Here is a 27,014-nt window from a genome sequence, read left to right as displayed (position 1 = left end):
ATGCCCAGTACTTGGGAGACAGAACCAAGAGGGCTACAAATTATGGACCTGATCCAGTCAAATGAAGAAAAAAGGAAAGAAAGGAAGAAAGAAAGAAAGAAAGAAAGAAAGAAAGAAAGAAAGAAAGAGAAAGAGAGAGAGAGAAGGAAGGAAGGAAGGAAGGAAGGAAAGAAAGAAAGAAAGAAAAAAGAAAGAAAGAAAGAAAGAAAGAAAGAAAGAAAGAAAGAAAAGGAAAGAAAGAAGGAAAGAAAGGAGAGAGGGAGGGAGGGAAGGAGGGAGGAAAAGAGAAAGGAAAGAAAAAAAGAAAATAACATTTTGTATATACTGAGAAACTTTGAAGTTATTATTTATTTGTGTATTTATTTTTCTCTTGAGCAAAGTAGAGAACACTGATCAGGAGATAATTGCTTCTGAAGTCAAAATAACTGTAAAGTAACATGTGCCCCAAAAAATATAGCTGTAATTCATTCCACCTGTGGTTCTTCCCTGTTTTATAATATTTTTGCCTAACCAGTTTTATATGTATCTTTAAGCTGTACTCAAAAGCATGACATAAGCATGTCATATGTTGGTGAGCATGAGAAAAGGGGAGAAAGTGGGGCAGTATGAGGCTGTGTGGTCTGAACTGGAAAGAAACTGTGAACCTGCAGTCCAGGGACTTGGCACAGCCCCACCTGCTTCTGCTATCAGTGACCTCTTGGTGCCTAGTGTAAATAAGCCAAGGGCTGTCCACAAAACACTGTTGATGCCTCTCCTACTGGTTAGCACGGCTGGGCGGGGCGGGGGGGGGGGGGGGGCCCACAGGCTGACGTGTGGAGAGCAAATGCTCAGAGATGTCTGTGGGGTGAGTGGCCGTCTGTGTTCCCTCCCTGCTCCTGATGTCACTCAGACATTTGAACCCTCCCAGGGAGGGGGAAGGTGCAGTGGAGGCCAGTGTCTCAGCAATGACCAGGTGGGAACACAGATGTTAAACGGAAGCAAGACGAGTTGACAATGGGAGGTAAGAAAATGGGGGGGGGTCTGAAATGAAAGTGAGAGGCTGTGGGCAGGCAGCTGGACAGATGCATGGGTAGGTGTGCACTCGCTCAGACACCAAACAGTGTGCTGTCTTACACTTGCTAGCACTGGGGGACAGGAATAGGGAAGACATTCTTCTGTTCCTAGTGGGAGACCATCTTGGGCTGTGAGATATATTTACATGATAATCTCATGCATGCTGTGATTTGCTTAAGTTCAGTACTTTTCCTCATATGTCCACTCTTGGTTTTTGTTTTTTGTTGTTTTGTTTTGTTTTACTGTTGTTGATTTTCTCTGTGTAGTCCTGGCTGTCCTGGAACTCACTATGTAGACCACACTGGCCTCGAACCTGGAGATCTGACTGCTTATGCCTCCTAAGTGCTGGGATTAAAGGCATGCACTACCACCACCCAGCACCATATGCACACTTTTAGCTTGACTTTTATGTAAAAGTCAAACCAATTTGTATTCAGAACAAAGAGAAATTAGATAGCACACCCCCCAAAGTAATTTTTTTAATCCTCTCTCTTTTCATTCTTCATGTCTAAACAACTTGAACAGTTTTACTGTTACCACTTGAGAATCAGAATGTATTTTCTAAATAGTGTCCTGAACTGTACTTCAGAGTCTTCCATGATGCTTCTGAAAACCATAGAATTGCCTACAGTATAGCATTCCCACAATACTTAAGTAAAATGTGGCCTCCATAGATGTTAGAAATGTGAACCAGTAGAGTGTCCCCAGTGGGGTTATAAACTTCTTGAAAGCAAGAGCTGCTAGGTTAGGGCCATCCCAAACAAAACTAGAGACCATAAATATAATTTTCATAGTAAAATGGTTAGGGTGTCCTTAGCTTGCAGAGGAGGACTTACCCAAGCATATAAGAAGATGCCAGAAAAAAAAAAGTGGTAATGAATTGGGGTGGAGGCAAACGATGGACATTTCAGATGGAAGAATGTTATTAACATAGGTTTGAGAGAAAGGAGCCAGCCTTTCCAGAAGGTGGTGGCAGCATAGGGTGTAGACAAAAGTTTCTGTCTTGTCCAGTCCAGCAGCTGTTTAGTTCCAAAAAAAAATACACATAGGCTTATCTTAATTATAAACTGTTTGGCCTATGGCTCAATCTTCTTATTGGATAGCTCTCTTTCTTAATTATTAACCCATTTCTATTAATCTGTGTGTCCCACATGGCCTTGTGATGCCTAGGCCTCTTTCTTTCTCGGCAGCTACATGACATCTCCCTCTCTGAGTTCCTCTTCCCAGAATTCTCCTAGTCTGGTAGCCCTGCCTATACTTCCTACCTGGCTACATCCCACTTGTCCATTGGCCAAAACAGCTTTATTCATCAACCAATAGGAGAAACATATATTCACAGCATACAGGACATTCCCCATCAATGGAGAGATAAATTAGTGACACCACAGCAGTCCTGAGTAAAGTAGTTCCTGTTGAACTCAGCACTTGGAAAGCTCTATTGGATGAGTGCTTTGGACTTGGTTTGGGGGGCATGTTGGGGGCTATTAGAATGCTCAAGCAGAAGGATTCTGAGGCATAGGAAGAACACCCAGATCACAAAGAAAACTGAGAAATAGTGGAGCTTGGGAACAACTGGAAGGGAGATGGTAGATGTGGATGAGCTCTGACCAGGACCTTGGACATGTAATGGGAAATCCATCCTTTACATACAAAGTAGCCATGCTTCAGTTTGATTCATGAAAAGTGAAGAGGTACCATGCTAGAATGGAGAATAAAGACGCCACAGCCTTTAAGCCAGAGAGAGTGATAAAAGGTAAATTCAGAAGAGGGTTAAGATGGGGATCTGGCCTCAGTAAAGATGTCTATGGTTCTTGATTTGACTGAAATTGCTGCCAGCTGGAGAGTCTGTCTCCAGCCTGTGCTGGGGGGTGGGGTGGGTAGGAGCCAGACAATGAAAGTTAGAAGGGTGTTCTGGGAGAAGGGGTGTAAGTTTTCACAGGAGCCAAGAGAAACATGTGAGTTTGCAGAGACCTTCCCTGGGATGCCTTTCGTTGATTTGATCATCTCTTGAGATCTTTTCCCTTTTTCTCACCGCCCCCCCCTTTGGGACAGCCCCATGAAGTGGCTGAGCAGCTGTCAGTACTATCTCATAGCTGGGATACAACTCATCTCTCCAGCTCAATGCCCTATTTATTAATGAGCATTGACTGACCTCAAGTCCCCAGCAGTCTCTCCTCGGTGCTGAGAAAGAGATCTCATAAAGGGAGTCCTCGTAGGCCTAAAGAGAGAGCTCAGTTGGTGAACACTTGCTATGCAAACATGAATAACCACGCAAAAAGCTATCCGTGGTGCCATGTGCTTGTAACAAAGCATTGAGAAAGTAGAGAGATGAAGGTCCCTATGGCCCACTGTCTGGCCAGTCAGCCAAGACTACTTGGTGAGCCCCAGGCCAGTGAGAAATCCTGTCTCAAAGAAACCAGGTGGATGGCCCCTGAGGAACCACAGCCAAACTTGTCCTTTGGCCTTCATACGCATATCTCTCTCTCTCTCTCTCTCTCTCTCTCTCTCTCTCTCTCTCTCTCTCTCTCTCTCTCTCTCTCCTCACACACACACACACACACACACACACACACACACACCACATGTGTACACGCACAGAGACCCCATTTCTTTTTTGTTATGAAAACTTAGAGAAAAGGAAGAGCCAAGTGATTTACTAATTGAATATTTCTGGCTTGCTTATATTTATGATGCTGTCAAGCCAAGCATCAAGTTCATCTCTAGGAATAATACCCTTTATGTAGAAATATTCACCTCTATGAAAAAATGCTATTATATCTTTCAATTTTCACATAGTTATTCCTACTTCTAAATAGTCCATTTTATCTCAGTGTCCCTGTATTTTTGCACATGAAAAAAAATAATCTCTAGGAATTTCATGCCAGAAGGATGATATACCTGCTTTTCCCTAGAGAATGTGATAAAGTGACATGATTTCTTCTGAAGGATATTAAAAATTTATGTTTTCCTTTTCCCCAAAGTACCAAGAAATTGAAATACAAATTCTATTTTCAGCTACTTTGACGTGTTGACCAGTGTGTGAGTGCATGTGAGTATATATGTGTGTATGCATATATATGTATGTGTATGTATGTATTCTCCTTTTAATTCTCACTGATGTCTTCTGATTTTTACTCCTATCATCTAATTAATTCTATTTTGGGAACCACATCAAATCCTTAAGGTTAAGTTAGTGCCAGAGTAGGAACACTCTAAGTACCTCTTAAAAGAACTGTGATCAGTTGACTCTAATAGTTTAATTTAGCCTCGTTTTATGCCCAGCACTACACAAGAAAAAAAAAAAGAATGAAAACAAATGAAACGAGGTTCTATGACCTGATAGCATTCTGGGCCAAATATGTCTAGAAGATTCTATCCTTCCACATAGATAAGCTATATTATAACCAGGAAAAAAGAAAGTAACAAATCAAAGCCACCTGATTGGCTGCAGCTGGCCCTTGCCTTACATGATTATATTTTGGCAGCACTCAGTGTCTAATTGGCTGGAGAACTGATGGCTGTGGTTGGCCAGAACTGCAAAGGCATTCTTAGGTATGCTTGTGGTCTGTTTGTATATCAACTTTCACTCAGGTCACTACAGCAGGGCTTGCTTTGGGCAAGCCATGAAAGTACAGAGGCTAGTTGAGTTCAATCTTAGTTCAGTGCAACAGCCCTTGTAGTTATTAGCTGGATCTCTCTCCACACCTACTGAGTAGCTAAGGGCATCACTTCCACCCAAAAGGTGAGAGAACTGAGCATTGGAGATGTTGAAACAATGACAACACCTATAATGGAGGAGGGATAGAACTTGGTTGGTTGGCACAGGCTGGCTGAGCACCCACAAAGCTCTGGGTTCCATCGCCACCACTTATAAAACCAGGCATGTTGTTGCTGCTTGCCTAAAATCCTAGCACTGGGGATGGGGAGTCATGAGGATCCAGCATTCAAGGTTATCCTCAGCTGCATGAGGCTAGCCCAAGCTACATGATTAAGAAACAAATCCTTCTAGTAGGATTCATTCTGGTATCCTGCTTCCAAAGTAGGACCCTTTGTTCCAACTTTAACCCCCTCTCACTCTAGCTCTTTGGACAATTTCCAAATAGAATATCCAGGCTGAGTGGTTCTCCTCCTGATGAAGAATAATCACTGACGTCTGGAAGTGATGTTTCCGCTGTTTCTCCTCCTGATTATGGGTCTCCTGCTTCCATCTCCATCCTAGATTTCACAACAAAGGGCCATCTAGAAAGAAGCACGCCTTTCACCAGGCTGTCTTCAGTAATAAAATCAGAACCGAAGCTTGTTCCCCCTTTTGCATGGTAAGTACTAATTTGAGTAACGGAATTAGCTTTGTGCTCCACAGTATTTAACAACAATAACAAAAAAAAAGAGAGAGAGAGAGAGAAAGAAAGTAGAGCTGCTGCTTGTATGTAAAGATGCCATGCCTTATGAATAACACTCAGATTTGTCTTCAGGGTGTTTGCATTTAAAAAGAGAAGAAGAACATTCCATTTTTAAACATTACATTGTGGGGCTTTATAAATTGCAGTTGAACATATTTCCTCTGATCTAGAATTTGAGTCATTTTGACCTACATAGGAGTTGGGATCATGAAAATAACATGAGTCTTCCTTGCATATTTTATACACGAGTAGAGTTTCGCACATAAAACTGGCATGTGTTCTCTGGAAAGTCATGACCACATTATAAGGAAGATTTAGAAATGGATAGAATGCCTTTCAGTAGCATTCCCTTTCTTCAGAGATGCCCCAGTGTAGCCAGAAGCCACAAGAGTCTGTTAAAGGGCCTCAAGAATGTATTTAGGTATAGGAGAGAGACAAATACTCACTGATAGAGAACCAGTTAGATGCCACCACTGATCCAGCTGCCTTCATCCAGTCGTTCTGCCCAGGGGTGAAGAGCACCAACCGCAAGCCACCTGCTCTGCCCTGACCACCCAAGAGAGAGGGACAAGACCAGGTCCTAAGGCTTGCTGCCTCAAAAGTCATTGGCTAAACGGATCAAAATCCCACTACACTGTAGCTTGGTGTATCCACTCCTCTTGGCCTTGACAATGGCTGTCTTGAACATGAAAATGCATGGTCACTCTGCAAGTGACTAGGACAAAGGTGGGCCCAAATGGGAGAAATTATCTTTTGAAGACAGGGCAATGCTGCTGGGTTGGATTTTGTTGTTTGTTTGTTTGTTTGTTTGTTTGTTTTCCCCAGAGTGACTTTGTTTTGTCTACCCACAAAATCATGTGTTAATTTCAGCCCACAAATGTGTTTTCTTTCTATTTCTATATTTAATGCCCTAATGCACAGTTGTTTTTTTTAAAGCCTTCTGTGTATAACTATGAATATTGTAAGCATTTCATTTATTCCAGGCTTGGGGAAGTGAACTATACCTGAATGTGTGTGAGGACTGAATTACAGATAACTCTTAAACAAATGTGGCTTTTATTACCTTTAACTACATACAGTAACTTCAACAAAACATTACAAAGTAGAAGTCCTTAAGGGGACCCTTTGCAATAAATCATATGAACATTCTGTTATTAGCATATAGATTGGATGTATGGAGGAGCTCAGAAAGGGCCAAGTTCCCTGAAAATGGTTTATTCTATGTCTAAAAATTGTACATAAGGCTGAAATTACATGTTTAAAACACCATATCTTATCTACCCATAAATACAGCCTTTGCAAAGCAAAAGTAAACATAAGCCCAGTCTGTGAACAAATTATCAAAAAGTTTTGAATGTACCAGGGCCCCATATTAACTATATGGTACCACATGGGCAGAAATAACTTAAAGAATAGGTAGAGGGGGGTTGCCCCTAAATCTCAGATTCTGGGGCTTTCACTAATGAGTCAGGAGCCTATTTACACTATTAATCCCCAAAGTAATTGCTTATTTGAAGAAGTTCTGTCCTTGGGGTTTCCGTTAATTAAATCCTTTTGCAGTTTATACACACTTTTCAAATTCTCCAGTCCTGTTTTTCATAAGCCAAATTCAAATAGGCTCATGTTATAATGCCTTTTATTAAGGCATCAACCTTTTGGTTTTAAGGACATCTCAGAACAGCTATGTACATAAGAACTGCTAAATCAAATTCCCTGTATTTTAGAAAAGTCAACCTATTAAAGGTTATTATGTGAAATGTTCTCCTTGTGGTGGTGAAGTATAGTTTTATGCCTAACACATGTCTAATTTCTAAGGTTTCATAAGTTCCATTTATTCTGGTTTTTTTTCTGCTTTGACTCTGCACGTCTATTTTTAACTATCACTGCCTTTAGGATTTCAGGCAAGCTTTTGAGGGTACATGTATTTTAAATATATTTTTATGAAATCTTGGAGAATGTGACACATGCTTGCAATGTATTTAGATCATATTCAACCCCTTATCCCCATAAACCCCATTCTTTTCCAACTTCTTTTCTTTTATAGATTATAAATGGGGAAAAGAAAAGAAAGGATGTGTGTGTGTGGGGGGATGAAGTGGCTTGGCAAATGGGGACTGCAGAGGAAAAAGAAGAAAGTACAAGAACAGGTATACTTAGACCCTAACCTCAACCTTCTTTTTTTTTTTAATAACCCACTGAGCCCAATGTAAGCTGCCCGTATATATTCCTGGGTTTTGAGCCATCCACTGGAGTGTGGTTGACCTACTAGGGGCCATGCTCCTAAAGAAAACTGACAGCACCACCCCCAGAAGCATCAGCTGTCAATAGCTCCTTGGGTAGGGGTGGAGCCTCAAGCTCCTCCCACTCCATGCTGGATTGCAGACTGGTTTGATCTTGTACAGGTCTTGTGCAGACAACCATAGCTGTTGAGAGTTCATCTGTCCTGTTGTAATAGGGTTCCAGATCTTAACACAACTGACTCCATGATGGAAGTGCCATTCAGACTGTAAAACTCAGCAGGTAGACAGCACCACCTGCCAAAATGAAAATAAAGGCCCAATCCATCAAAGTCCACAGTTCTGAAGAAGTCTCTAAATGTACTAATCTTACGTGTTGGCTTCTGTGGCTCCACTTCTGGCTAACTGTTCTTGTTAACTGAACTATGTCACCCCAGAACATGGATTTTTGTGCTTAAAAGCTCACCCTGAGAAAGGCTCAGTGCACCCGAAAAACCTACTGTAGTCGCCCAGCTAATATAGATTTTCTATTGGCTTAAACCCATGTCCAAGCCATATTTGGTGAATACCCCACAACACTGTCATGTCCAGACAGCCTTGTTTGTCCTCTGTTCTTCCATGACCCCTGACTCTTAAAATCTTCCAATTCCCTCTTCCTCCATGGTTCCTAAAAAGATGCATATAAAAGATTGATCTTATCTACCCAACTTGGACACCACAAAAATATGAAGCTAATTCTAATGCTGAAGGATGTGAAGTATAATACTTCACAAAGTCAGAGGTGTTTTAAAGGATAGAGTGTTCAAATATTTGGCTGAGAAATTGGGAAACAAAATTATATAATCCATCTACACATGTTTCTGTCCAACCTTACTTAGCAGCTTGAAAAATATACTGAAGGGACAAGAGTAGAATTGTTTAAGCAGCCAGCACGGAGGCAGGGTCTGCAAAGTGTCCAGGGAAGCAATCAGAGTGTGGAAGGCTAGACATGAGCAATAAGGAAAACATATTTGAACCCAGTGTGAAATCTTGCCTGATAAAACTATCTGGACGAAGCTCTCGGGTGCATATCTAGCTCGGTGTGTGCGTAGGCATATTACAGTGTTCCTAGTATATCTACCTCAGTGTGTGCCTAGGCACATTACAGTGTACCTAGGTGTATTCTTCTTTGCAAAGAAAACATACAAAGCAGAATCAGGACACACTTGGGTTCGAATTCCAACCTGAGTGTCTACAAATCAGAAGGGCAGCGTTAACATGCTGTCTCCGTTACTTTTTCTGTTGCTATGCTGAAATGCCCTGACAAAAGAAGGTTAAGAATGGGAGGATTTGTTTTCATGTGCAGTCCAGGGAAAAGCCCACTGTGGTGAGATACTCAAGAGATGGGAAACTTGAAGCTGCTGGCCACATTGCATCCACAGTCAGTAAACAGGGAGAGGTGGGTGCATTAATTAATGCTCTATGCGCCTTGCTCGCTCTACTTTATACAGACCAGGCTCCTGTCCAGGGAGTGAATGCTTCCATTCACAATAAAGATAAGGTTGTGCCACAACAGTTAATGTAATTGAGATAACTCCCCACCCCCACCCCGGGGCATGCCTCAGGCCCATCCCATGGTAATTCTGGATCCTGTCAAGTTGACAATTAACACTTGCCAAATTGGAAGAAAGAAAAAGATGGAAAGAAGTGGTACCCTAAAATCAGGAAAAGCCATACAGTGGCTTTACTCTAGTTAGTCTTAAAAGACAGGCACCAACTGTTAACCGTCTTAACACAGGATTATACTGAAGGTCTAAAAAGGAAAGAAAGCTTGATAATCCTAAAAAACACATGTATCTTAAAAGAAAACAAATTTTATTCACTTAACTCTCCTTCGTTTAAGCAACGGCCTACACAAAACTTAATACTAATGGTTTCCTAAGAAGATCCAAGTTTCTTTCTTGCTGGAATCACCCTAAGGAACCATTTCCTCTCACTCAGAGAACGCACTTGTGTTACCATTTGTATAAATTTTTAATACTGAATAAAATATCAGTGTTTAGCTTAATATTGATTCTAAGTGTAATATTCCTCAATAATGGCACACTAATTGGTTAGAATTAAATCAGACAGATTCAAGAACCCTTCGAATATACCAACTAATACTTGTAATTTTGTTTCCATTGGTTTCCAGAATTCTAATGAAAATGGGGTTAATCTGTTGAGTAAAAGATCACAGGACAATATATGTTCTGTGTAGTGTGTCATGGATAGCCATTTTCTTCTCACTCCTCCATCTTAACTATAGAGCATGGAAGTGGAATCGGGGAGGCAGAGGAAAAGGGAGTAGTGAAATTCATGAGTGAATTTCACCCATGGAGTAAGAAACTTTGAAAGTCTGAAGTCCAACTGCATTGGGCAATCCACATGCATTGAGATGAGGTAGTACTCGTGCTGGGGCAGTGTTCATGCATTGAGGTAGTCTACAGTATTGAGGTGGTCTATACGGATTGAAGGAGCTTACATGCATTGACATGATTTACTGCCTCGATGTGGCCTACATGCTTTGAGATGGTCTATATGCATTGGAGTGATCTATATGCATTGAGGTGGATGCATTTAGGCAGGATATATGCATTGCAGTGGTTATATGCATTGAGGCAGGTTGCATACATTGATTTGGTCTACATTCATTGGGGTAGTCTATATGCACTGATTCACTATGCATACGTTAAGGTGATCTGCTCTGCACTGATGCAATCCATATGCACTGAGGTGGTCTTCTGCACTGAAATCATCTGTGTGCTTTAAGTTGGTCTGTGGGCATTGAGCTCTTGAGCTTACCATCATGATACATTAGATATGTTCCTTAGACTTCCCTTCAGTAATATCAGGCCAATAGCATTACCTAAATGCTCCTAAAGTCCTTGAGGAAGCAAAACAGTTCTCATGGGCTCACATTTATGAAGTGATACTTCATAAGAACTAGAATCTTGGCTGTCTCCATTAAAGAATACACAGCTAGTGAGTGAGTACAAACCTCAGATGCTGCTGAATCTCCTTAGACACACAGGACAGGTCCTCACAACAAAGCCTCTTCAGCCCGAGGGGTCAAGGTAGCAAGTCTGAGAAACAATTAAAGATGGTGTAGAATGAGAAAGGTGCCTGACCCAATCTCTCCTCATAAAAAAAATACTGGGACAGGCTGATGTTCTTGTTAACCATAATGGAGTTGAGAAATGGTGTTAGCCCTGAACGCTGCAAACAAGGTAACCAGCTATCTCAAGAACATTGTGCTGACCAGCCAGGCACCTGGTTGGGGTGGCCTGTTTTTAGGAGCTGACCCACCTAATGCTTAACCATTCTAGAAGGCCTAAGGATAGATGGTATCAAAGTTCACTGTCTGTCATGTGATGTCTATGTTGTCAGAAACTGGAATGAAATAGGGAAAGACAGAGTAAACATCTGGAACATTCTAACTTCTGCTGCTAATGGTGGGTCAGGAGTCTCCTGGTAGTCATGCTTTTGTCTTAGAAAACATTGGTGTCTGGACAAATGGAGTTCAGTAGAGAGTTATTTTCTGCCGAGTATAAGATCTTATTAACTAGTTTCATGATACATGGCTATTACAATCTCAAGCCAAGTTGAATACAACCACAAAACGTGTTTGGCTTAATGTCAAGCTATTTTAACTAGAGAAGATTCCTTCTTAACACAAGAATTCAGGGTCTGCAGACCTGAACTTATATTTCATTGTTGGAACGATCAAGCTCTATGACCTTGAATAATTCTCATAACTTCTCTGAGTTGTTTCCTTGCCTATTTAATGAGTATATCATTACCTCATAGGAGTGTTGGAAGAATGAAATGAGACAAAACATTTGGCAGATGTTAAGCAGCTAATAAATGATAATGGTCATTGATTTCATTTTTTTTCTTTGACTCAAAAGCAATTCTGGGTGTCTTGCATTGGCATGGTGGCTGTTGTGACCTTCAGTTGTCATTGTAAATGATGAATGTGATGCTTAGGGACACTTCTTTATGAAACAACATCCCTTGTCTCCATAAATAAAACCTTCAACTCAGCCAGGTGTAGAGGCATACACCTTTAAGCACTTGGGAGGCAGATGCAGGCTAACCTCTGTGAATTCAAGGCCAATCTGGTCGACATGACTAGACTTGTTTGTTCCAGGACAGCCAGAGCTGCATAGTAAGATTCTGTCTCAAAAACAAAACAAAAAAACCTTCAAGTCACTTCCCTTAAGTTGATTTGAAAAGGGAGTGCCAATCATAGTGGCACACTCTTCTAATGCCACCACTTAAGAGGCTGAGGCAGGAGAATAATGAATTTGAAGCTAGTCTGGGGAACTTAGGGAGACATTGCCTGTCTCTAATGTTTTTAAAGGAAGGAGGTGGGGGAAGAAGAGGAGGGGGGAACATATATATTAAACATATAATTTCCCAGTGAGAATTTTTCTAAGAAAAAAAGTGTGGATTTCCAAAATTAAAGAATAAATGATGTGCCTCTCTTTATGGAATATTTAATATAGCTGATAATCCCCTTCTTAATTAGCCATGTAATTATAACTCAACAGAAAATTTCCCTGATGAATGTGGTAACCTACTTCAGAGAGGAAACCGGCACCCCGTGGCCACTCCTACCTCGAACTGTGACACTTTTCAACCCTAATTTGTTCTTAACCTGGAAAGTCTCACGAGAGATGAGGAGCAAGCTATTCATAATCTAATCATTCCGAGGCCTGAGTATCAGTTAAATTCACCTGTCACTGGTGTGCTCAATTTCCCATTTCCTTTATTCCTTGGAGAATATGTAATCCTTTTGAGTTCTTACTACCTATATGTTTTAAGTTTGAAAAAAAAAAAAAGACCAAGCCATTCATGTAGACATAAATTAATCATTTACTAACCAAGTGTCCCTCACTTCCAGCTCCCAGAAAGCAAAGGCCTGCACAGCAATGTAAAAGACTGCTTTGGCATATTGTGGGGCACTTATTTCCACCACATCTTACACAAGACTAAGGAAAGAAAATTTTTATGTACTCTAGCAGTAGATGCTTGAAGTTCCCAAACAGGAATGGTGTTTTTGTTTGTATTTCCTTGGTTAGTTTTTGGGTACGTTTTTGTTTGTTTGTTTGTTTTTATTTTGAGGCAGAGTTTCCTGTAGCCTAAGCTCCCCTCAAACTCATTATGTAGCTAAAGATTTTCTTGAACTTGTGGTCTTCCTTCTTTTATTTTCCCAATGTGCCACCATGCCCAGTTTTAAGCCAGGGCTAATAACTGAACCCAAGGCTTCCAGCATGTTAGGCAAGCACTCTCCCTACCTGTATGTTTTCATTTTATTTTGGTTTGGCTGTTTGTTTTTATTCATATGTTTTATCTTTAGTTAAAAATGTGTTCAAAGTTAACAGCTGGTTCTGTGGAAAGGCACTGATATGTTACTGAATTCTCACTCGTGACAAGCTCTATACTTTTGTACAATTACAGTATTTTAATGTGTTTGCAACTAATTGCAAAGTCTTATCTTTGGTTAATTTCTGTAGCCATCCATTCAATGTAGGCAGACACATAATTATTCGTGCTAATTAATTTAATTGATGTGTTTGCCCCCACCTCTGTCGCTGCAACCTCTTTGCAATAATCTAGTGCTCATCATTTTGTTCTCTTACTCCAAACCCTCCAGCAGTTCCCTGGGTCACACAGAGTCAATAGCTGTGGCCTCCCTGACCTATTTCCTTCTGGCTCTCTCCTCCCCCATTCTAGTCCATTCCAACCACTCTGGATTCTTTGAGGTCTGCCTGCCTCAGGACCTTTGCACTTTTATTGCTGTGTCTGACACTCTGGTCTTCAGGAAGTCACATGACCTGATCTCTTAGTCTTTGATATAGTAGCTCTCAACTTCTAGTCTTTGTTCAAATCTTCCCTTCTCAACAAGACCTTTGTTGTCCACTTTCCTTAAACAAGCACTCTCTCCTTGTGTTTTTTCCCTTCCTGATTTATTCTTCTCTCTGGTATTTTTGTCACTCTCTGATAATTTTTATAATTAACTCCCTTTTCCTGTCTCCCTTCTTAGCATGGAACTAAAGGAAGGTGGCAATTTTTATTGCTTTTGCCTAGTGAATCCCAACCACTACAGTCTTTGATAAATATTGATTATGTGGTTTATACCTTTACTAACCTTATTTCTCTGCCCTCAAAGATTTATTTTGCCTTCTGTTGATTTTGTTTGTCCTGGTATTCTACCTTTGTCATAGTTCCATTATGCTAAGACCCCCAAGTTGCCTAAGTAACCTTAAGCAGAAAGAATAATGCAAGAGGTATTACAAAACCTGATCTCAAATTGTACTTAACTACAGAGCCATAGTAACAAGCATAGCATGGTACTGGCACAAAAACAGATACTTTAACAGTTCCACCAGGAAAATTTCCTACCCTTTCACATTTAGAAAATAGATGGAATTTCATTTTGCTTGCTTTTACATCTGTTGAGTTTAACAGGACAAGTTTGCATTTCAGCCATGCTCCTCTCTTTAATATTTTTTTCCCATAGAACAAGGACACAACGCCGGGCATTGGTAACGCACGCCTTTAATCCTAGCACTCGGGAGGCAGAGGCAGGCAGATCTCTGTGAGTTTGAGGCCAGCCTGGTCTCCAGAGCAGCAAGTGCCAGGATAGGCTCTAAAGCTACACAGAGAAACCCTGTCTCGAAAAACCAAAAAAAAAAAAAAAGGAGTATAGATGATATAGATGATCCAGGTTTGATTCCCAGCCTCCATCTTGGATGGCTCTCAACCACTTGTTACCTCTAGCTCCCAGGGGACTGCACTCATGGGAACAGACTCACCCACACCCCACCCCCACAAACACACTTATATTTGTCTTTAAAAATAACTTTTAAAGAGACAAATGACAGAAAAAAAATCAAGAAATGTAGAAACAGCTCCCCACAGTAATCACCTAAATGGTTAGTTAGCTAAGACGAATTAGATTCCTGATGAGAACACTCATGGGTGAATCATGATGGGTGTGTGTGTGTGTGTGTGTGTGTGTGTGTGTGTGTGTGTGTGTGTGTTGGAAATACTGAGTCTATAAATAGTTAAATGAAAGAAAACATGAATGTAAGTTTCCTTTAGATCCTAGAATATTTTTCCTCCACACATAAAACAAATATTGGGCACTTAAACATGATCCAAGAAAGTATCTACCTTCCCACAAGAAGAAAGCAGCTGTTACTATAGTTTATGACCAAAGATTACTCACTGTTTATTCTTAATGATGGCGCATGATGCAGTGGGAAGATTAGCAGTGTTTGAGACATCTCTGGCCAGCTATTCATTATTCTGCAGTAGAAGAGGAAGAATTTCTGTATCTCTATCTTCCATTAAATGATGAGAGCAGAGAAACATTTGAGGTGCTTTATCATGTAGCAAAGGGACCTTGAAACTGTTAAAGATTTGATCAGCGGATTCCAGTCTTGCTAAAGTCAATCTTCTTGATAATAAACCTCCCTCTGTTCAAAACAACAAAAAGAAAGGACTTCCTGTCTGTGCTGCTCATTTCTCTCTTGTGCCCTCGACTGGCATTTCTAGGCATGGGGGTGCGGGATTATCTCAAAAAGCCTACAACATTTTGAGCAACTCCAAAGCTATATGACCTTGATTCACCTCCCTGATGCTGCCCCTGCCCTCTCGGTTGGCACTGCAGGTCTGTTTAGTGCAAATATGCAGAGACCCGCCACCCCCAATTTCACGTCTCTATCCACCTCCATCTGTAACTAGCAAAAAAGCAAAGCGCAGAGCATGATAATATATCTTCTACCTAATCAAAGAAAATCTTGACCCCTATTCCCTTGTCGATACTGTGTCCCTACAAGTGAGAGGTCTTATGCCCTTTGAAGGAAGCCTCTTGAAAACTTCCCTAGGAATATGAACAGCTAAGAACTTTGTCTCAAAAAACTGGTGGCTGGAGCCAGGAAAGTGTTTTAACATAACCAATTGCTCCTGTGAAGCCTTGAAGGGTTCTGAAGCCACCATTAAAAATTAAATAAAAAGCCTCAGCCTGGATTTGTGCATGCTTCAATAGGCAAAAAGTTATATTTAATGCAGAGGGTGTTGAATCTGAATTAGTACAAATATTATTAATTTAATGTTCACACTGCATTTATGGTTTATAAACTGGTTTGCCATAATTTTATACATTTTCCTCACAGCGGCACTATAAAATATATCAGCATTTTATTTTTTCCGCTTGATGGATGAGGCGAGCCTTAATAAGTGATTCATTTCTTTCCTGTGCATATTGGTTAACTGGTAAATGATTAATTTATGTCTACATGAACTTCATCACTCAGAGTATTTATTTAAGTGTGAGTTGGTATTTATTTTGCCTGCAAAGCATCACAGTATCCAATTATATATGCATGCTTTAAAGGCAGTAAAGCAGCCACCAAAGGCTAATGCAACATTAAGTCAGATTTTTAAATCCATAGTAAATTCCAAGTTAAGGTATTTAAATCAGCTGTGCTCCTTTCTCCCCACTCAGATTCATATGGATGAGAAATGGCACCTCTATCAAATGGCAAGTTGGTACCTGGGCAATCACCAAGGAAAGATGCATTGAGCTTTTTCAGAGTTCAAAATAGTAACTAAAGAGAGACCCCAAAGACTGGTCCATTGCATCCAGGGAGGACAGAAGAATAACTGACTACATTCATTTCTATCTACTTGCAGAATGGTTTTTCAGCTGTGGGGTTCTTAATTTGTCTCTCTTCCTTCTTCCTTTAGTGACCTTCATCAACTCTGCATCCATAAAATGGCTGTTTCTGTTCAGGGGACCACCCGGCGTAGTGGGGAGGTCAAGGTGGCATAAGCTCAAAGCAGCTGGTCACATGGCATCCACAAACAGGAAGCAGTAAAGAGGGGTGAATGCTTGCTGTTGCTCAGTTAACCTTCTCTGGTCTTACAGCCCTGGATCCCAGGCAAGCAACAGTGCCACCCACAGTTGAATGTTCCCATATTAACCCAGCCATCACCCACAGGGGTCCTGGAGGCCCATCACCCAACTGACCATAGATTCTATAGAGTCAACAATTAACAATGTCACAGTCAGCTTGTGTAGAAAAGGGTGGGTAACCAGATACAAGTGATGTGTTGAGGTTTCTTTTTAAAAAGCAAAAGACCTGTAAATTCTTTTGCATCATCTTCAGCATCACCCCTCAGCATCGTCCAGGGCTGAGTTAAAATCTTTCCCAGTGTATGAGGTGCCCAGACCACAGGATTCCCAAAATGCTCCCTCCCTAAGCACTTAATCAGCTGCTGGGTCTCCTTCTATGCTGCTCCAGAAAACCCTATCCTGATGCTTCTACCATAATGCTCCTACCACGATGGTCCTACCACAATGCCCCTTTCATAATGCCCCAGAAATGATGTTCCTACCGTGTTGTTCCAATCACGATGATGTCCCTATCATGATACCCCTGAAATGATGTCCCTACCATGCTGCCCCTCTCTCTCATGTCACCCCTACCATGATGTCCCTGTCATGATGCTCCCATCATGCTACAACATCAATCCTACAATTTAGAATGGAAAAGCACCTTAAGTAATTTATTTAAATTTTTTGGATTTTTCAAGTCAGGGTTTCTCTGTGTAGCCTTGTAGACCAGGCTGGCCTCGAACTCACAGAGATCCACCTGTCTCTGTCTCCGCAGTGCTGGGATTAAAGGCATGCACCACTACCACCTGACTAAAGTTAGGTAATTTTATTGTGTCAATTTTTTAGAGTCAGTTAGAAATGTGCTTTCTTCATGTGATAATGTGTTATGTGTTGGTCTCCTTCATCCACAGTCCTCAGAACTCTTGAACTGAGCCAATAAAACTAAGATTTAAAAAAAAAAAAAAAACTGAATTGCAAAGCATCCCTGCCCTAATCTCACCTGCAAAACTTTCTCAAAAAGTCTGAATACGGACAGCCTGTGAGCTGTCAGAGGCAGCTGATAGAAACACATTGTGTGGGCAGAATCAACTCTTCCAGAGTCCAGGTATTCTCCCTCATGTTTAAAATGTACTTTTGGAATCATTAAGTACTTCAAATCCAGGAAGGGCTCTTTGGTGGGTTTCATTAAAATAGTTTTATTTTTTAATTTCTGTACATATGGAAATACAAAATCCATCATCTTGGGTACACCAATGAGACGGTGTGCCCAAGTTCATGTGTTTTTGCTACAGAGGCTTCCAACCGTAGCATAGAAAAAAAAAATGACAACAAGAGGCACTGACAGGAAGAAATATCACTGCAGTCTTCTCTGTGGGCTTTTGCTTGTGGATTAAATATAGCAACAACAAAAGGAGTCCAGAGTGCCACTTCCTAACTCAGAATTAGCTGACCAGGTTTTTCTGGATTATTTTTATATGACCACAACTGCATATATATAGATATATGTATGGAATGAGAAAATATGATACTCATTTTACTGTCTGTCATAAAAAATACAGAAAAAGACATACATGCAGTGAAAATAAGTGTTCCAGATATAAATATATAAAGCATAGAAATCCCATGTTTTCAAAAACCCAATTCAGCTGGTAAGAAGGCTGATAAGATATTCTCCCCGTTCTCCAGCTCTCCAGCTATCCCAGCATTCCTTGTGAAACAAGCTGAGAAATTTTGACAGTGCTTGCTATCCTCATGTACTTTTATTTGACATGTATTGCTGCTTCCAAATTGGACATATTATTTCCCCTTGGGAGCTCCATGTCCTTATCTAGCCTTACAAGAGAGTTGTGAGCTTATATACTTTCCAGTATACCAGTGAGCTGAGTAGGTGGGGGAAAAGATGAGATTTCTTCTGTGCCCTCCTTTTCTGTCATCCTGCCTATAACATAAGATATAAGTGGTCATGGTACCCCTTTCTTGGATGCTGTGTTTGGTTCCCAGGTTCTCGGTTTTGTAATACAAGAACCCATCATTATAGCCTTTCCTTTTCCACTGTCATCATCTATCTTTAAGTTTCCATAAAAGAGTGTGCTGTATGTCGATTGTGTTTGCCTTCATCTTCGTCCTGGGTCCTCCTTCATGAGCCCCCTTCGTTTCCTAGACACTTTGCCCTCGATTTTCGTGACATACATACATACATGATTTTAAGTGTCTATGTAAATTCTGGGAACTGTGAATGAGAGAAAACTGTGGTGTGCATCTTTCTAAAGATGCCTTAATCTGCTTGACATTCTTATGTGGAAATGTTGGAAACTAGTGGCAGTCACAAATGAAAACCCTGGACTTTCTCTGAAGGTGAGCTAAGATCCAATCAGGTCACCATGATTTATTAGAACAGCACGTGAAGAATGTGCTGACACCCCCTCCCCTTTGGCTGCCAGATAGAGAGCATAACATCCATACAACTATTGCCTAGAATTTCCCTTTCAGCCTAACATGTCAGTGTTTAATCTGTTTAATCCACGTGTAACTTAAAAGTCATTATGAGGGAACAATCCTATCCCTAAGAAGTCGGTTTATTCCTTAGTGGAGGATAGAGATTCCAAAAGGTAGGTAAAAGCCCGGTGTTGGTGGTGCATGCCTTTAATCCTAGCACTTAGGAGGCAGAGGCAGGCGGATCTCTGTGAGTTTGAGGCCAGCTTGGTCTACAGAGAGAGTTCCGGGACAACCTCCAAAGCAATACAGAGAAACCATGTCTCAAGAAACCAAAAAAGCAAAAAGTAGGTAAGGATAGTATCTTAATGGAGAAAGACCAAGAGAGGGTAATAGAGGTGATAAGGAAGGATGGAAAGTAAGCAAAAAGATACATGGGACATGAAAGAGGAGAATAGTCTGGGCTAGGAAGGGCTACAAGGGGGGAACAGAAGTACAAGAGCTACAGGAGATGGGGGAAGGAGAACATAGAACACAATCAGTTCAAGACTGTCATCATGGTATCTAATATGTTATATGCTGATTTAAAAAATATATTGCGCAAAATCTATCATATCTTTCTAGCACTTACAAGAGTAAGATCCAAGCTTAATATAGGAATCCCTTCCTGGGGTCGGAGTCAGAGAGAGAGAGAGAGAGAGAGAGAGAGAGAGAGAGAGTCAGAGCCGCTCGTTAGCTTATCGCAGCTTCGCTGTAACTCGTGCCGGCATTCTGCTGCAGAGACAAATGCAGTGCTGACAGAAAGATGATTTTCAGATGACACAGCTCTCAGAACGGAGAACGGAGTCCTGTTTCTGGAACATGCGGCTAGAGAGATATTTCTCATTATTTTTGCTTGTAAAATATAATCTTCCCCATATATGCTATCATCACGCCTTCCATCCAACACAACAGAGAAGAATGTTTATAAGCAATTACCACCAGTCTAACACCGTCCTTCAAGAGATAGGTTCACCTAGCCAGTGACAAGGCAAATTTAACTCCTCAGGTCTTGTCAACTAAACAGTCTTTACTTAGAACGCACTATCAGCAACACAGGACACACCCAGGAGAACTGAACTGGGAACGAATTCTTTGGTAAAGAGTAAGTACCTCTCCTAGTGAAAAATAATTATTATTATTATTGTTGTTATTCAAATCTCATGGCCATAAAGATAGATATTTTATGAATAACCCTGTCTTTCTTTAGGCATAGAAACACACACACACACACACACACACACACACACACACACACACATTACTGATTACCAAGACATGGTTCAGTTAGTTGTTTTCATAGCATGTGCTTGGGTTTGATTACCTGAACCGTATAAAGTGGATGTGTTGGCTGTTGCCTCTAATCCCAACATTCAAAGTCTCAGGCTGGGCTACATGAAACTGAGACCGTATATAATAAATAAATGAATAAACAAGCAGAAGCTACTGACTATTCCTTATTTTGGGGAAAGGGGGAGGAAATGGTTATTTTATATTTGGCCCAGGTATACAATTAATTAGTTAGGAGTCTGGGTTCTGTTGACACCTCTTGTTAATCGAGTGACAGTTTAACTAGTTTGTAGGTTTACGTTCATTCAGTGTAACTAATGCAGCAGAGGTTTTAAGCTTGCCTGACTGAAAGTGGTGGCAGAGGAGAGAGGGCACAATGATGAGAGGCTCTGAGAGGGCCTCGAATAAAACATTGTGGTTTCTGCTCATGCATATGAGATGAGACATTAGGAATTTCATTTCTCATGTTGTGTATAATGAGAGTTCTGGAGATTGCTTCTCCAAGGACGAATAGGCATCATCAAATAGCCTGCATTTGACCACTTTTATTTGATTCAATAAGATCATCCTAAAGTCTACAGGTAAATTATCCCGCCTGTAGAAGCTATCTTCATCAGAAGCTAAAGCCTTACCCCCTACATCCTTCCCTCATGCCAGGGTGCGGCACCCCTCCTCACACTGAAGACATCCTTGCTAATGTATAGCTCAAGCCCATCTCCATATGTCCCATGACCCCTCTTAGCCATATCACACAACACTAACCCAGCTTCCTTATTTCTCATCTTTATCATGCTTGGCTTAGACCCTATGCTTGTCAGATCCTCCCAGGCTTCGGATTCCTTCTCATCTGGAGTTTTCCAACAGTTTCTTCTCTATGTGTCCCCCACATCTCTGACAGCATCACCCAGGTCTTTGACGCTTGTTTCACTTGAGTACAAAACCCGAATGATGAGACGCAAGGCTTCAGCTCTCTTTCCAAAGATACACAAGGCCCTGGAATTTGGACTCTTGATGTTTTTTTAATGGTTTAATCCCCAAACATTTTCAGTATCCCTGCAGGAATGAAGTATTCATTCAAAACAAAAGTAGAAAGAAGCCTCCACACATAAGCCAGGACAGAGGATGGTTTTTCTCTCTTGGGTGCTATTCTGAATAGAGACAGGAAGATGAGCTTGATGGCCTCATGATGACCTGGAAGCTGTGAAATTTTGTAATCACCAAAGCTCCTAGCATCATTTTTGTCAAATGCCAACATCTAATCTTCTCTACGCTATGAGCGTGTTTAACAGATGAAAACATCTTCACAGAGGATTCCGCTTGTTTGCTCGGCAATGATTTCCTCTGCCACTGCTTACATTTACATTCAAGAAAGCAATTAGATCATCCATAGGAACCCATAAGGAAAAATCTCCAGTCATACTGTGTAATGGTCCACAGTCCATCTTCGACTCTTGTCTTCAAGGCCATTTTAGAGATTTTAGGCATGGCTAAAGGACTCCTGCACTACATTTTTTTTTCTAGGAACCTATGGTGATTCTTGCTTTCCTCTCTCTGATCTTTGTTAACAACAGTTGCTCTTCTACTTCCAAATGAGGCTACCTTCCGTGGAGCAGACTACATCTGTCAAGGTTACCTGGGAAAGAGCAGCAAAGACTGTGTTAGCCTGTGCCCTTCTCATTTAATCTTCCAGCACTGAGTTTGTGTATTAAGCCCATGACACAATTCAGAACACAGAAGTTGGGTTATTCATTTTCATTATGTCACATCAGCTATTTCTTTATGGGCCTATTTTTATTATGTGTGTATAAGTGCATCTCAGTGTGACTACATATGCATGAGTGTGGTGCCCGCAGTGGCCAGAAGAGGGTATTGGATCCCCTGGAGCAGGACTTGCAGGCAGTTGTGAGACTCCCATTGTGGGTACGGCGAATCAAACCCTGGTCTTCTGCAAGATCAGTACGTGCTCTTAACTCCTGAGGCCTCTTCCCAGGCCCTTGGCTATTTCAGAATTCATGGCAAAGTTCAGTGATTGCTTCCACAACCCATTGTGAGTAACAGAATCCGCATGCATCAGTCTGGGAAGTTCTAATACTTCTGTATATTAGATGATAATGGGGCTATGATAAGAGTGTCCCATAGAAACCATCCACCCTGTAGCAGGGAAGATGACTCGGTTGGTAAAGCCCTTGTCATGCTATCACAAAGACCTGAGTTCGGATCTTCAAGAATCCATGTACAAAGAAAGGCATGTTGGTACATGCCTGTTAACCCAGCACTAGAGGAGGTGGGAACAACCGGATGGGTCAGGCTCACTGCCCAGACAGTTTAGCCAAATATGCAATGCCCAGACTCTGAAAACTCTCATCTCTAAAAAAAATAAAACAGGAAAGAGGTTGACCTTTGACCTCCACAAGCACATGTACACATACATGCACCTGTGCACACAAAGATGCACACACATGAACAACTACTCACACACACCCCTTACCCACACCATTACATATACTATTATTCTTATTGAGCCATTGTAACAATTCTCTGAAGTGTTACCAAATGAAAATAGTGGACTATGTATATATTCTGGGACTCTTTTTTTTTCTGATACTGACTTTGGCTACTCATGAACATTTTCACAAGCAGTTGTTTGGCATTCAGTTTGTTATTCTGTGGTTGTTGTTGTCTGTTCCAACTATAGTCTGGATGCTAGGGAACAAGCACAGTAAGCCATAGCATTAATCTCAAGTTGTAAAAACCCCATTTGTGTTGTGACACACATACAAATATAAAGCAAGCAGAAAAAGAAAATGCTTAGCAAGCTCCTTTCTGAGCTTGGTATTGTTGGAAAATAATGGGCTCTTACATTATTTGGTGACATCCGAGAAGGGCAGAATGAATTCTGCTCAGGTCAGAAATGATTCCAGTGTTGCCTAGTGAACTATTTTTAACCAAGAATTAGTTCCTTAAGTAAAAAAAAAAATGTATCCTTGCACTCAGCATAGTTCCTCAAGGTGATACAATATTGAATTAATGTCCTATACACATCCTAATGGAATTATCAACAAATACCTAATACTAATTAGAGAAAATGCACAATAGAATTCATATCCCTGTGTCTGAAATAAACACAGGATTACTGAACAGATTAATGAGTTTCATACCTGCAGAGGTAGGATTTGTTTGCACTGGATATAAATAGCTACCCGCCATTCACATCACCTGAACCATGAGTGCTCAAAATGAGGAGTGGAGGGTGGTGAGAGGGTTCCATGGTTAAGAGCATATATGGCTCTTTCACAAGAGCCCAGCTCCGTTCCCAGAACCGGTTTGGTGGTTCACAGCCACCTGTAATTCAAATTCCAGAGGATCTGCAACCTCTGGCCTCTACAGGCACACACACACACACACACACACACACACACACACACACAATGTAAAAATGAAGTAAATGCAAAAGTACTACTCCAAGGCATTTCTAATTCAGCATGGCTGTCACCACCAACAAACCCTCTTTGTGGGCATGGACATGCACACAAAGCCCTCAAATCAACATTAATTATTATAAGCACTGCTGACCCTTATGACACTAGGCTAAGTGACAGTACCACAGGATCACCATAGGATGTCCCTCAGATAGATAGTACAGGAGATGAAACAGGAAACCGAGTTTTCAGGAGGTGGTGATAGAGGTGATGTTTTGTTTTGTTTTGTTTTTTTCAGTAGACCTCATCAGACAGTGGCCCAATTTTTTTTTTCTTGCTGACGTCAAAACTGAGATGACGTAGTCCAACATGGTGGTCCATGCCTTTATTCACAGCACATGAGAAACAAAATAAAAGGGGAGTTTGGGAGTTGGAGGCCAGCCTGGAAGACATTGTCAAAGGAAGACAAAGATAGGGGTTGATCAGCTAGAAGTTCTGTAGCCCCCTCCAGAAGTCACCTTGAGGTCAGGAGAATCATTCTATGAGCTTTACTGTTCTTCTTTCCCCAGCTCCTAAAAGTATGGCCTAAAAGTCACCCTCAAACTAATCATAAATAAAAGGTTGGTGAATAACTATCAAACTGATGACTCAAAATTAGAAGAAACCCCAGAGGCCATCAACTGTCCTATATCCTCCCCTGACATCTGCCATGAGATAGAAGCCTCACGAACAGGAGTCAAGAGATGCTGGCCTATCCTAGTTAATAGAACACCCAGCGTTGCAACCATGGCGTGTACCTGGAAATGCCACTCATTGCTCTGAAACACAAGCTCTGGCACTGAGGAACTGCTGGCTTCCTCCACAACAAGCTCCTGTCTGTGCCCCTCACTCCCTTCACTTGCTTCCCAATACCGTCTTCATCGCTGTCCTTAGAACAGTCTCTGAATTGTTATAATGTCGGCAGAGCTGGGTATTGTCTAAAAAGCACTCTTGTGAAACCCCAGTAACAATAACTTCTTTTTAGCTCAGTCTACCACTGAAATGCATTCATGGTTGCTCCATCAGACCAGATATTCCTCAACATATCTAGTGCGAATCATACATGCCCCACCCAGTGGCTTCAGGGATAGAATTCATCTGTTGGAATTTCTTTCTGTGAATGCTAACTTATTAAATTTGATTGAAACTGGTAGTATTTTTTTTTAAAGACACTGCTTCCTTCCCTTTGTTGAAAAAGTCAGACCCCATTTACTACACTCAAGACAGAGGACAATGGACCAGTAAGCTTTGCTCTCAGTGGAAACTTGAGTTCATTCATTATTCCTCAGTTCTGTGCTCTTTCTTGGTGTTTGTTTGTTTAATTTGGTTTGCTTTTCTGAGACAGGGTTTCTCTGTGTAGCCCAGGCTGGCCTCAAACTCACAGAGATCCTCTTGCCTCTGCCTCCTCAGTGCTGGGATTAAAGGTGTGCGCCACCACTGCACAGCTGTTCTTTCTTGAGGCAGTACTGTCACTGTGGTGTAGGCGCCTCTCTTTCAGACCAAGTTGTGTTCTTGGACCTTAAGAAGCAAGAATGAACACAAACAAGCAGATAGATAGATAGATAGATAGATAGATAGATAGATAGATAGATAGATAATAGAGAGAGAGAGAGAGATTGATGGACAGAGAGATAGATAGATAGATAGATAGATAGATAGATAGATAGATAGATAGATAGATAGATAGAGGCACAAAGAGACAGAGAGATATTTATTTCTAATTGGCCCCCAATCGTGCAGGGATTTATTTTAATTTCTGCCTACCCTGGACCATCACACTTCTGGATTTTCACTAAACCCATCTACACTATGGAAGCCCCTAGTTAATACTCCTACATCCCCTTGAGGGTTCTACTGATCCCCATGTCTGAACCAACCACATTGCTTCACTCCTTTGCCCAGGACCCTGCTTGTTGTTGTTTTTTCTAAAAAGCACCATTATTATCCACTTCATTGCCACCACTACAGTCTCACTTAGAAGCAGGAATTTGTTCCTGTTTGTGCCTAGATGATGCTGACACCCAGAAGTTTCTCAACAAGCAGATGTTCCAGATGTGCAAATGGAGTGGAAAACAGAAATGCACACCCACAGGGAAGAAGATCCACAGCCCTGACAGGGGCTGCTTCACCTCAGTCTCCAACCGTAGACTCCTGTTTGAAATCATGGGAGAACGTGATTGACAGTCCCCTTTGTTTGGGTGTTTACATTATAACCAGAATAACCCTGGTCAACTGAAAAAAAGAAATCACTTGATAGGAATGGCAGAATGGCTCAGCCAGTAAAGGTTCTCGATGCCAAGCCTGGAGGTTTGAGTTTGATCCTCAGGACCCACACAAGGGAAGGAGTAAACCAACATCTATAAGTTTTCTCCTGACCTCCATGTATGCATAGGGCATATGTGGGACCCCAAAGCGCACAATAAATAAGTAGATAAATAAATGTAAATTTTAAATCACTTGACACACAACTTAAACATAGAAAGTTTAAAGAAAGTTACTCATGTTAACACCAGGAAAAAAAAAAACTAGTACTAAAAGGTTGATATTTTTTTTAAGGATGTTTGGAATTTTTTGCCAATTTCTCTATCTTTTCCAGGCATTTTTTCTCTTTCACATTCTGCACTGTCAAATCCTCTAGTCTGTTCTCTGAACTTTTTAAAAATCTGTTCTCATGAATTTGTCATATTTGTCTGATTTTTTTTCCAGATATATCTCATCACTGTCTCAAAAGGAAAAAGAACTGTCTATTTAATCTTCTTTAAATTTTTCTGTTTCTTCTGTGTGGCCAACTACTTCCTACCCGAGGGGTGAGAATTTGATTTTCTTTTTAAAATATCAATCCCTCTTTTTTATTTGCTCACGCTTTTGGGAGGAAGAAATTGCCAATGGCAAGTCGATGGGCACTCAGAAATCCTGAGTTTAGCTGAAAACCAGTTTGCAGAATCAATGTCTAGAGGCTTTCTCATTAAATTCTTGTCCTGTGACTCCATTGCTCCACTGTAGCATACTGTGAGGCGTGGGGCGCTGGGGTGGGGCTCCCTGGGAGAGGATACACCATGCCATACATGCTGCCCTTGGTTCCATCCCCAACATCTTAGTAGAAAATCACTTTGTCAGGGCTGAGAGGAGTTTAGCAGTTAAGGGCATTTGCTGCCCTTGCAGAGAACCTGGG

General features: G+C 41.2%; 2 long non-coding RNA genes across 2 annotated transcripts; one reads left to right on the top strand and one right to left on the bottom strand.

Annotated features, from left to right (window-relative positions):
* Positions 1-855: 855 nt before the first annotated feature.
* LOC118239512 lies at positions 856-26,545 on the top strand. Its single transcript, XR_004771944.1, has 3 exons — positions 856-1,000; positions 5,157-5,369; positions 25,851-26,545. It is a non-coding gene; the product is annotated as an uncharacterized LOC118239512 (long non-coding RNA).
* Positions 6,415-15,181, bottom strand: LOC113833432. The gene is made up of 3 exons (XR_003481110.2): positions 14,949-15,181; positions 10,710-10,794; positions 6,415-7,987 (listed from the first exon to the last, which is right to left on the bottom strand). It is a non-coding gene; the product is annotated as an uncharacterized LOC113833432 (long non-coding RNA).
* Positions 26,546-27,014: the final 469 nt, after the last annotated feature.

Source organism: Cricetulus griseus (genome assembly GCF_003668045.3).
Source record: "Cricetulus griseus strain 17A/GY chromosome 1 unlocalized genomic scaffold, alternate assembly CriGri-PICRH-1.0 chr1_0, whole genome shotgun sequence".
Taxonomy (NCBI): domain Eukaryota; kingdom Metazoa; phylum Chordata; class Mammalia; order Rodentia; family Cricetidae; genus Cricetulus; species Cricetulus griseus.
The sequence above is the reverse complement of the archived record's forward strand: the minus strand, read 5'-3'. Positions and strand labels throughout refer to the sequence as shown.